Here is a 13,070-nt window from a genome sequence, read left to right on the forward strand (position 1 = left end):
TAAAGCCCTGAGGGCATGGGGTCTGTGATCCCCACACCCCAAAGCCCTAAACCCCACAGAAAGCAAAGAGCCCATCACAAACCAGGCCTGGGCTTGACCCCAAAGCCCTGAGGGCAAGGGGTCTGGGATCCCCAAACCCCAAATCCCTGAGGGCAGAAGGTCTGTGATCCCCATAGGCCCAAAGCCCTGAACCCCACAGAAAGCAAAGAAACCATCCCAAAATCCGGCTTGGGCTTGATCCCAAATCCCTGAGGGCATGAGGAGTGTTATCCCCACACCCCAAACCCTGGGGGCACGGGGTCTGTGATCCCCACACCCTCAAAGCCCTGAAGCCCACAAAAAGCAAAGAACCCATCACAAAACCACGCTTGCGCTTGACCCCAAATCCTTGAGGGCACAGATTTCGTGATCCCCACAGCCCCAAAACCCCTGGAGCAGGCACTGGGGCCATGGCTGAGCTCTTACCTGTGGGGAAGCTGCTACAGGTGCATCCTCTGAGAGGTGGAGGAGACTCAGGTGTTCATAGGAAAAGGGTGCCTGGGGTGGGAGAGAAAAGACATTTTTGAGATGAGGCAGCTTGGGATGGGTGTCACTGCATCACAGACACTCACAGCCTCTCCAAAAATCAGGGAGTTTATTCCTCGTTTCCAAATCAGGGAGTTTATTCCTTGCTCCCAAATCAGGGATTTTATTCCTCGTTCCCAAATCAGGGAGTTTATTCCTTGCTCTCAAATCAGGGATTTTATTCCTCGTTCCCAAATCAGGGATTTTATTTCTTGCTCCCATCCACACTTCAGGGATTTTTCTTGCTCGCCCTTCCCCTCCCTATCTCAACCCTTCTGTCACCATTTTGGCTTTATCTTTATCTTTTAAGCATTTTTTCCCTGTGCTCTCCTCTTCTCTTTAGCAAGCAAATAATTTTGGAGGAGCAGAACTGCAGAGTTTTCTCTGCATGTGGAATGATCCATTCCCAGAGACACAAAGACCAGGCACGGGAGCCTGGCTGGTGATGGGGCTTCTGTTCCTCCTAAAATCAGACCCAGAGTGCAAATTCAGCCCCATCCTGAGTAATTCAGGGCTGGGAGTGCAAATTCAGCCCCATCCTGAGTAATTCAGAGCAGGGAAAGAAAGCTGAGCTCTGCCCTGGGCTCTGGCACAACCAAGGATGGTTCATCCACTCCCAGCCTCAGTGGGGCTAAACTTTAATAGAAAAGTAAATGGGAAAGGTTGTGGGAAGGTACCCAGGAAAAATAATGTTCAAAAGGTTGGGGCTGGCTTAACAAAGTTCACAGAATCCCAGAATCCCAAAGATGGAATCCTGGAATGGTTTGGATTGGGACAGACCTTAAATCCCACCCAGTGCCACCCTGCCATGGCAGGGACACCTCCCACTGTCCCAATGTCCAGCCTGGATTTGAACAGTGCCAGGATGAGCCAGAACCTGTCCTGGATGCAGGGAAAAGGGCAGCATGAGGAGGATGCCACAGGGCACCATCCATGAAGGTGTCTCCAGCCCCAGGGGTGGGGACACTGCAGGGGTGACAGAGGTGGCATCCCTGTGGTGGCCTGGAGCATCCTCAGAGGCTGACTGGGACTGGGAATGCAGGAGGAGGCACTGCAGAACTTCATCCCCACCCACACCCATCCAGGGTTACCCCTGTTGCCTCTTTCAATTAATATTTCTCGTTACACAGCAGGAAATAACTCCAGGCAGGTCGGACTGTGAGGATTTCATGGAACCAACACTTTTAGGCAGGAACTCTTCCCAACATCTCCCCCACCATCCCTTCTGCTGCCAGTGATTAAATCAGATCATTTCAAAGCTGCAGCTTTATCTGAGGCTTCTCCTGAAAGCATTTGGGCTCTCACAGAGCTCCTAGGAAATACAGAATGCTCCACACAATGTCATGGCAAAAGCTCCTCTGCACAAACAAAAGCTGAATGTGAGCACTGAGGATGCCTGAAATCACTGGGACACAAACTGAAGGCACAGGTGAATTTAAACCACCCCACCCAGCAATGCTGCGCTAAGGGAAAAAAACCATTCCTGGGTTAAATTTGGAGCTGTATTAAAACAAAATGTTTTGTTTAACAAGGGTGAAAGCCCAAGGAAATGCTACAAAAGCATTTTCCCAGCCTGGGGGGGCTGTGGGTAAATGCTGGGTTTAGCACCAGGACACAGCAGCACAGACAGGACTCAGTCAGTCCCAGGGGTGATAAACAAACAGCCAGGCCCTATTAACTCTCCTCAGTCCCTGGTGTGATAAACAAAAGAGCCCAGGCCCTGTTACCTCCCTCAGGGGCTTTGCTGTCCCTGTGTCCAGCAGGAGCTCACAGTGATCCCCACACCCCAAAGCCCTGAACCCCACATAAAGCAAAGAACCCATCATAAAAGCAGGCCTGGGCTTGACCCCAAATCCCTGAGGGCCTGGGGTCTGTGATCCCCACACCCCAAAGCCCTGAGGGCCTGGGGTCTGTGATCCCCACACCCCAAAGCCCTGAGGTCTGTGATCCCCACACCCCAAAGCCCTGGGAGCAAGGGGTCTGTGATCTCCACACCCCAAAGCCCTGAGGGCACAGGGTCTGTGATCCCCACACCCCAAATCCCTGAGGGCACAGGGTCTGTGATCCCCACACCCCAAAGCCATGAGGGCCTGGGGTCTGTGATCCCCACACCCCAAATCCCTGGGAGCAAGGGGTCTGTGATCCCCATAGGCCCAACGCCCTGAGGGCACGGGGTCTGTGATCTCCACACCCCAAAGCCCTGAGGGCACAGGGTCTGTGATCCCCACACCCCAAAGCCCTGGGAGCATGGGGTCTGTGATCCCCACACCCCAAATCCCTGGGAGCATGGGGTCTGTGATCCCCACACCCCAAAGCCATGAGGGCACAGGGTCTGTGATCCCCACACCCCAAAGCCCTGAGGTCTGTGATCCCCACACCCCAAATCCCTGGGAGCAAGGGGTCTGTGATCCCCACACCCCAAATCCCTGGGAGCATGGGGTCTGGGATCCCCACACCCCAAAGCCCTGAGGGCCTGGGGTCTGGGATCTCTTGCAGGGACCCACAAAGGCCCAGCTCAGGTCCCAGCCGTGCTCTGCTCCTGCCCCACGCCGCTCCCTGAGAACAGAGCACTCACAAACCACCCAAGCCTCTCACTCCACACACGAATCTCCACGCAGGAAATTCAGAGGCTCCAGGTGCCCCCTGTGCCTGTCACCTTCCAGGAGGGACACAAGGACACGGCTCTGCCTCCCCAGCCACAGCCAGGCCCTGCTGCCACAGGGGTGTGCAAACATCTGCCAGCTCTGGCTGATCCAGAGAATCCCCACTCCAGTTACTCCTGCACAACCCCCAGCCCGTGTTTCTGCTGCTTTCCTTCCTCCTGTCCCTCTTCTTCCCGGCGAGTGGCAGCAAGGGGACACTGGGTGACTGCACTCGTCTCCAACCCTCTCCCATCTCTTCTCCCCCTTGGCATCACCCAAATTTAAAACTGCTGAGGCCTGGCACAGATTCCCAGAGCAGCTGTGGCTGCCCCTGGATCCCTGGAAGTGTCCAAGGCCAGGCTGGAGCCACCTGGGACAGTGGGAGGTGTCCCTGACATGGCAGGGATGGGATGGGATAATCTTTAAACTTTAAACTCTAAACTTTAAACTTTAAACTCACTGGCAGGCACCGTGGCCTCTGGACCAGTGTCCTCAGAGCTCCAGGCTCCATCCAAACTGGTTTTGCTCCCCGCAGGGGGGCTGGAGCAGGGCTGCAGCACCTCCGGTAATGCTTTGCTCTGTTGCTTCCCTCTTCCCAGTCCTTCCTTCTCCCGGCCCCTCCTTTCCCCCAGTGGCACTGCCCTGCTCCTAAGGGCTGCAAAACCTGCCCCGAGTCCGAGCTTTTCTGCCCCAAATCCGAGCTTTTCTGCTCCAAATCCGAGCTTTTCTGCCCCAAATCCGAGCTTTTCTGCCCCAAACCCTGCACGCAGCCGCGGGTCCCGCCCCACCCTGCTGGTGGCCGGCACGGATCCCTCTGCGTGCCCGGGGCCGCAGCTGCAGGGAAGGAAGGCAAAGCAAGGCAAGGCAAGGCGAGGCTGGATCGGGCACAGCGCTGCTCTGTTTTACCTCCTGCACTCCTCGGGAAGCATTTGGAGGGACGCGCACACATTCCAGCTCCAGAAATAGCTCGGCTCTGCAGAGCTCCAGAGCTCCCCGTGAGCTCCGCAGCCTCGCCCTGCCCGGGGAGCGGCCCCAGGGAGGGAGAGCAGAGCCCCCGGAGCCGGGATGGATCCATGCGGGAAAGGGATCCCGATCCTGGGATGGATCCCTGCAGGAAAGGGATCCCGATCCTGGGATGGATCCCTGCGGGAAAGGGATCCGGATCCTGGGATGGATCCCTGCAGGAAAGGGATCTGGATCCTGGGATGGATCCCTGCAGGAAAGGGATCTGGATCCTGGGATGAATCCCTGCGGGAAAGGGATCCGGATCCCGGGATGGATCCATGTGGGAAAGGGATCTGGATCCCAGGATGGATCCCTGCGGGAAAGGGACCCGGATCCTGGAATGGATCCCTGCAGGAAAGGGACCCGGATCCCGGGATGGATCCCTGCAGGAAGGGCTCTCAATCCCAGGATGGATCCCTGTGGGAAGGGTTCCCCTATCCTGGGATGGATCCCTGCAGGAGAGAACTCCTGGATCCCTGTGGGAAGGGTTCCCAGAGCCGGGATGGATCCCTGTGGGAAAGGGATCTGGATCCTGGGATGGATCCCTGCAGGAAAGGGATCCGGATCCCGGGATGGATCCCTGTGGGAAAGGAATCCACATCCCAGGATGGATCCCAGCAGGAAAGAGCTCTTGGATCCTGGGATGGGTCCCTGTAGAAAAGGGTTCCTCCATCCTAGGCTGTATCCCCACAGGAAGGGCTCCTCCAGGCGTGATGGATCCCTGTGGGAAGGGCTCTGCATCCCAGGATGAATCCCTACGGGAAGGGTTCCCCTCTCCTGGGATGGATCCCTGTGGGAAGGGCTCCCCTATCCCAGGATGGATCCCTGCTCCCCTATCCTGGGATGGATCCCTGTGGGAAGGGCTCTGCATCCCAGGATGGATCCCTGCAGGAAGGGCTCCCCTATCCTGGGATGGATCCTGTGGGAAGGGCTCCTCCAGCCCGGGAGGAGCAAGGGTTTGCCCTGGAAGCCACTCTGAGCAAAACCCGGTGGTTTCTGGTGCTACAGCCAATCCCTAATGCCAGAGTAAATGTCATTTATGGTGGGAGTGGGGTTCAGGCTGGTGACCATGGAATTGTGGTACAGCTGAAGCACTGATGGGTTGGGTGGGAAGGGACCTGAAATCCCCTCCAGTGCCAGCCCTGCCATGGCAGGGCCACCTCCCACTGTGCCAGGTGCTGCCAGCCCCAATGTCCAGCCTGGCCTTGGGCACTGCCAGGGCTCCAGGGACAGCCACAGCTGCTCTGGCAATTCCAGCCCAGCCCCTGCCCACCCTGCCAGGGAACAATTCTCAATTGCCAAGATCCCATCCAGCCCTGCCCTCTGCCACTGGCAGCCATTCCCTGCCTCCTGTCCCTCCATCCTTGGCCCCAGTCCCTCTGCAGCTCTCCTGGAGCCCCTTCAGGCCCTGCAAGGGCTCTGAGCTCTCCCTGGAGCCTTCTCCTCTCCAGGGGAGCACCCCCAGCTCTCCCAGCCTGGCTCCAGAGGGGCTCCAACCCTGCAGCAGCTCCGTGGGCTCCTCTGGGCTCTCTCCAGCAGCTCCAGGTGCTGCTGAGGTTGGAATTCCCAGGGCTGGGGCAGCTCTGCAGGTGGGAAATCACCTCAGCAGGGGAGAGGGGCAGAATTTCCCTTTTCCTGCTGCCCACGCTGGGGGCTCAGCCCAGGCTGGGGGTGGCACCTCCTGTCCCAGCGCTGTCCCAGCCCTGGCCCAGCCCTGGCCCAGCCCTGGCCCCTTCCTGCCTGGCAGCTGTAGCCGGGGTCAGGCTGGCTCAGAGGCTGCCGAGGGGAGAATCTCCATCCCTGATTTGTCACCTGCAGCTGCTGCTGGCACCGGTGGCTCTGCTGGCACTGGCACTGAGCTGGGCTGGGCACACCAAACCCAGCATGCCCAGCCCAGCTTTCCCTGTGCTTCCAACACAGCACTGAGCCTAAGGAACTCTCTTTTCCCATCTCTTTTCCCATAATTAATCCACACTTTTTGCCCTTCATTGCTGATTTAAGGCTCTGTTTTGTTGGGGTTTTTTTGGGGTTTGGTTTTTTTTTGGTTTTTTTTGGGTTTTTTGAGGGTGGCAGCGAGACAACAAACAGAGCCCAGGATCCTTTAAAACACCAGCACAGCACCAAACCCTTTTTGATTCTCTTTTCCCACTTGTTCCATCATTAATCCACATTTTTTGCCCATCATTCCTGAATTAAAACTCTTTTTTAAAACACCAGCACAGCACTGAACACTTTCTGAATCTCTTTTCCCACTTTCTCCATCATTAATCTGCACTTTTTGCCCATGATTCCTGATTTAAGGCTCTGGTTCTGTTGGTTTTGTGGTTTTATTTTTTGGGGGGGGTGAGTGGCAGGGGGGACAAGAAAATGAGCCTAAGGTCCTTTAAACCAGCAGCACAGCACCAAACCCTTTTTGATTCTCTTTTCCCACTTTTCCCTTCATTAATCCGCATTTTTTGCCCATGATTCCTGATTTAAAGCTCTGGTCCTGTTGGTTTTGTGTTTTTATTTTTTTTGGGGGGTGGATGGCAGGGGGGGACAAGAAAAAGAGCCCAGGATCCTTTAGAACACCAGCACAGCACCAAACCCTTTTTGACTCTCTTTTCCCACTTTTCCCATCATCAATCCACATTTTTTGCCCTTCATTCCTGATTTAAAGCTCTTTTTTTAAAACACCAGCACAGCACCAAACCCTTTTTGACTCTCTTTTCCCACTTTTCCCATCATCAATCCACACTTTTTGCCCTTCATTCCTGATTTAAGGCTCTGGTTTGGTTTTTTTTTGGGGGGTGGGAGGATGTCAAACAGAGCCCAGGATCCTTTAAAACACCAGCACAGCACCAAAAGCTTTTGGACTCTCTTTTCCCACTTTTCCCATCATCAATCCACATTTTTTGCCCTTCATTCCTGATTTAAGGCTGTGTTTTTTTGGAGGTTGGGAGAGCACCGAGGCAGCCCTTCCCCTCCTGGATGGCAGCCCCACGGAGGTGCTGTGGATGCTGGCAAACAGAGCCCAGCATCCATAAAAACTCCGGGCTGGTTGTCATGGCAACCCGCGCACGTGTGTCTGTGTGTGTCTGTGTGTGTCTGTGTGTGTCTGTGTGTGCCTGGCGAGCAGCTCCAGCCCGGGTTGTCACGGGCAACACGAGCCCGATGCCATCCCCGGCCCGCCCGGTGGCACCTGCAGGCAGCAGAGCTGTCCTGAGATGTCCCTGAGCTCGGCTCAGGGGGATTTTCTCTCTGCTCGTTGCTCCTTTCAGCCCCCGAGGCCGGCTCTGGCTCCATCCCAAACAGATGGCAGCAAGGAAGGGCCAAAGATCATCCGAACCCCGCAGTGCCAGGGCTGAGCCCGCTCTGCTGCTGGCACAGGGGCTGAGGTGCAGCTGGGGCTCTGTTCTGTCACACGTCTCCATCCATGCCTCACACCCAGTCTGAGCCTCCTTTCCTTGCAGCTGCCCAGAGTTTCAGTCCATCCAAACAGGAATTTCCTAACTCTGAATGCAAAAACACCAACAACTTCCTCATTTTATCTCTGTCACCCCAGAGCTTGGGCACCCTTGGGGCCACCAGGACAAGGGATTTTAGGAGCTGCTTTCTGCTTTTCACAACCCTCCCCAGCCCTGGCACATTCACAGATACCAACCAAGGCTCTGGAATCCCTCTGGAGAAGTGTCTTGGCTTGGAAATGCAGGATTTATCTGGGGCTGTGTGTCCTGTCCCCGTGTGTCAGAGCTGGGCAGTTCTCTGCTGTTCTTGGGGCAGTTTTCTTGATCTCTCCCCCAGCCAATCCTCCCTGCAGGAGATCTCTGCTGTCCATGGCCACTGAGTGTCCCTGCAGGGCTGATCCAATTCCAGCATCCCATGGGGAGATGCTGCGCCCAGGGCAGGAGCCAAGCATTCCTACCTGGATCCAATGTGAGCCTGGCACAGCACAGCAGCCTTTGCCCAGGGCATTGCCAGAGGAGCAGCTTCTGCTGCCCTGCATGGCCAGAGGGAGCCCAGGCCCATCTCCAGCAGCCCTGGAGCTGCAGAGGAAAACTCCCCCCTTGTGCAGGATCCCTGCTCCAGCAGAGCCACAGCTGGCACTGCAGGAGGGCTGAGCCCCCATGGGATGGGGCTGTGCCACCCCCTGACCCACAGCGTGCCAGGGCCTGCTCTCACTCTGCCAGGGTTGCTTTGTACTCTTGCATTTGGATTTTTAATTTCCTAGTACAGAACTGTTATTCCTGCTCCCATATCTTTGCCTGAGAGCCCCTTAATTTCAAAATTACAATAATTCAGAGGGAGGGGGTTTGCATTTTCATTTCAGGGGAGGCTCCTGCCCTCATCACAGACACCTGGCTGCTCAAACCAGGGCACAGAGCCCTTCCCAGACCCCCAGATGGCCCAGGTGTGAGATCAGAGCTGGGGACAGAGGTGTCCATCAGAGGGTTTGGGGTGCCAGGCTCTGGGATGGGGCACAAGCAGCACCAGGCACTGTCCCAGAGCAGGGGTTTGAGCTGTGGGACTGCCTGAAAAGTCTGGGTATGGCTTGGAGTGATATAAAAAATCCCAACTTGGTGATGCTGCAAAGATCAGCCCTCACATTGCTCCAGCTCTGTCAATGCTCCCATTGAAATCTCCAGCAGAAAAAGGGAAAAAAGGAAAAAAGAGGAAAAAAGAGGGGAAAAATGGATGGAGCAATTTCAGATCCAACTGCAGAAATAAGAGCAGGTCAAAATCCCAGGAAAGCTGCAATGCTGTTACCTAAAACTGCTCAGAGCAACTTTTGGGGTGCTGGGCTCACCCCAGGCTGCTCTGGAACCCTGCACCAGAGAATGAAAGAGCAGAATCCTCTCCTTCATCCTTCCTCAGGGGTTTTTGGCCAAATGTCTCGTGGTGATGCTGTGGAAGCTCCTCTGCATGGGAATGTGACCCCAAAACTCTTCGTCTGTCCATTTAGGGTCAGGGTTTCCTGCTAAGAGGTTTGGTCAAACCCCGTGTTCAGCTGTCAGCAGTGTGGGACTCTGGATTCTGGAAACACTGATCCCTTTGGCGAAGTTAAAGAAGAAAAAGCTGCATGTTTCATTTAAGTCCAAAAAAAGAAAAAGGAAAAAAAAAAAAAAAAGAAAAATCAGCAAAAAAAAAAAAAATAAAGGAGAAAAAAAAAAGTGTGAGGGAATAAAAACCTGCAGATAATTGACGGGTGGAGATGCCAGATTGAAAAGAAATTTCTGGGGAGTTATGTTTTGCTAATGAGGCAGGTTGTGGGAAGCAGAAATCAGCCTGAGAATCACAAAACCCAAAAATGCAGAGGGGAGCAGGGAGCCTGAGCTGGGGCAGCCCCCAGGGCAGCAGGGAGGGAGGGGCAGGAACGGGTCCTTGCCTGGGGTGAAGCTGATTTCACCTCCCCTTCCCCCTCTGCAGCCACATTTCCAGCTGCCCTTCCCTCAGCAGATCCCTCTGGAAAAGCTGAATTTTCCCAATTCCCTCTCCAGGATGTCCCCACTCAGTGTCCCTGGGCACAGCAGCAGCAGCAGCAGCTCCTGGCCCTGTGTCCCTGAAGAGCCCAGGGATGCCCAGCAGGGCACAAAACCCCCAGGAATTCCCTTTTCCAGCAGGAATTTCCCCTGGAAGGGCACAGACAGCAAACACAGCCCCAGGGCAGCGTGGCCCTGCCGTTCCTGCTGTTCCCAGTGTGTCCCTTGGATTTTTAATTTCCTAATAAAGAACTGTCATTCCTGCTCCCATATCTTTGCCTGAGAGCCCCTTCATTTCAAAATTACAATCATTCAGAGGGAGGGGGTTTGCATTTTCATTTCAGGGGAGGCTCCTGCCCTCCTCAGCAGACACCTGGCTGCTCAAACCAGGGCACAGAGCCCTTCCCAGACCCCCAGCTGGAAAAAGGAGGAATAATGCTCACACCCCTCAGGAGCACAAGGAGATCTGCAGCTCAGTTAAAGCCAATAATGTGATTATTCCTAATAATTTAACTCAAATTCTCTTTCCTGACTCACTCCATGCATTAATTCCTGATGCAAAGCGCCGCCTTAATGAACTTTTATTAGGAGATTCATCTCCGTGTCAAGGAAAAGCACCCCTGGAATCCCCCCCTGATCCCCTAAATCCTCTCATCAGCCTCTGAGGTGCTTCCCGAGCATCCCTGGAAGGGCAGGGATTTGTAAGGGATGCCTGCAGTGCTGGGGGAGCCACCTGGGGAGGATTTTTGGGGAAAACCCTCGGCACAGCCAGACAGACAGACAGCCAGACAGACAGACAGACAGAGGGGAAGGGGCTGCTCCAGGGACAGGGATGCTCCAAACCCCGCTCAGCTTGTAGGGAACGAGGTGAGGAGAAGCAAAACAACCCCAGAGCAGGAAAACAGCTCCAATTTCCTGCTGTTCTGAAGGCTGATTAAATAATAAATATTGCCAAATAAACCCAAAACTCAACGTGAGCAGGAGCCCAGACTATAAATCAGCACCCCAAGAGCACCCCAAAAATGTAAATCAGGACCCCAAAACCACACAGAAGCGCCCAAAATATGAATTAACACTATGAAGTGACACAGGAGCACCCAAAATATATAAATCAGCACCCCAGGAGCACCCAAAATATATAAATCAGCACCCCAAAATATATAAATCAGCACCCCAAAAATATAAATCAGCACCCCAAAACTACACAGGAGCACCTTGAAACCATACAGGAGCACCCAAAAAATATAAATCAGCACCCCAGGAGTACCCAAAATATATAAATCAGCACCCCAAAAATATAAACCAGCACCCCAAAATATATAAATCAGCATCCCAAAATCACACAGGAGCACCCCAAAAATATAAACCAGTACCCAAAATATATAAATCAGCACCCCAAAAATATAAATCAGCACTCCAAAACTACCCAGGAGCACCCCAAAATTGATAAATCAGCACCCCAAAATCACACAGTAGTACCCAAAACATATAAATTGACACCCTGAAATCACACAGGAGCACCCCAAAATATATAAACCAGCACCCTGAAACTGCATAGGAGCACCCAAAATCACACAGGAAAACCCAAAATATATAAATCAGCATCCCAGGAGCACCCCAAAATACACAAATCAGCACCCCAAAACCACACAGGAGGACACAATTATAAATCAGCATCCCAAAATCACACAGGAGCACCCCAAAAATATAAATCAGCGCCCCAATATCATACAGGAGCACCCCAAAATACATAAATCAGCACCCCAAAACCACACAGGAGGACACAATTATAAATCAGCACCCCAAAATCACACAGGACCACCCCAAAAATATAAATCAGCACCCCAAAATTACACAAGAGCACCCCAAAAAATGTAAATCAGCATCCTGAAACCACACAGGAGCACCCCACAATATATAAATCAGCGCCCCAATATCATACATGAGCACCCCAAAATCACATAGGAGCACCCCAAAAGCACACAGGAGCACCCCAAAAATATAAATGAGCACCCCAAAACCACACAGGAGCACCCCAAAGTCTATAAATCAGCACCCCAAAATCCCACTGCTCTCATTAGGAGCCAGGCTGCTCCCGGGCACAGCTGAGAGGGGAATTTGGGTGATCTGGGGGTGCCAGGAGATGAGAGCATCCCTGAGGGACCATGGAGAGGTCCCTGCACACCCAGAACCTCCCTCAGGCTGGGCCCTTCCGAGCAGCTCCCCCAAAATCCAGCGCTGTGACCCCCGGGCCACCACCCTGCGGGCACAGGGACACCTGGGGAGCCTCTCCACACTCAAACCTGCTGCAAAAGTGGATTTTGTCCCCTCTCAGAGACAATTTGGGAGCCTGTCCATGCACAAATCTGCTGCAAAAGTGGATTTTGTCCCCTCTCAGAGACAATTTGGGAGCTTGTCCATGCACAAATCTGCTGCAAAAGTGGATTTTGTCCCCCTCAGGGACCCTCTGGGAGCCTCTCCATGCACAAATCTTCCCCAGTGAACATTTTGTCCCCCCTCAAAGACACCTTGGCAGCCTCTCCATTCCAAAATCTGTAAAAGTGGATTTTGTCCCCCCTCAGGGACACTTTAGGAACCTCTCCACACACAGCCCCTGCCCTGAGTGCAGATTTTGTTGCCCTCAGGGACACCTTGGGTGCCTCTCCACACTCAAACCTGCTGTAAAAGTGGATTTTGTCCCCTCTCAGAGACACTTTGGGAGCCTCTCCATGCACAAATCTGCCCCAGTGCCGATTTTGTCCCCCTCAGGGACACCTTGGGAGCCTCTCCATTCCAAAATCTGTAAAAGTGGATTTTGCCACCCCTCAGGGACACTTTGGGAGCCTCTCCACGCGCAGCCCTGCCCCAGTGAAGATTTTGTTGCCCTCAGGGACACCTTGGGTGCCTCTCCACACTCAAACCTGCTGCAAAAGTGGATTTTGTCCCCCTTCAGGGACAACTTGGCAGCCTCTCCATGCACAGCCCTGCCCCAGTGCCGATTTTGTCCCCCTCAGGGATACCCTAGCAGCCTCTCCATGCAAAAATCTGCTGTAAATTGGATTTTGTCCCCCCTCAGGGACACTTTGAGACCCTCTCCACACACAGCCCTGCCCAAATGCAGATTTTGTCCCCCTCAGGGACACTCTGGGAGCCTCTCCATGCAAAAATCTGCTGTAAAAGTGGATTTTGTCCCCTCTCAGGGACACTCTGGGAGCCTCTCCATACACAAATCTGCCCCAGAGCAGATTTTGTCCCCCTTCAGAGATACCTCGGCAGCCTCTCCACACTCAAACCTGCTGTAAAAGTGGATTTTGTTCCCTCTCAGAGACACCTTGGGAGCCTCTCCATGCACAAATCTCCCCGAGTGAAGATTTTGTCCCTCTCAGGGACACCTTGGGTG

The sequence above is a fragment of the Molothrus aeneus genome, chromosome 23 (assembly GCF_037042795.1).
Source record: "Molothrus aeneus isolate 106 chromosome 23, BPBGC_Maene_1.0, whole genome shotgun sequence".
Taxonomy (NCBI): domain Eukaryota; kingdom Metazoa; phylum Chordata; class Aves; order Passeriformes; family Icteridae; genus Molothrus; species Molothrus aeneus.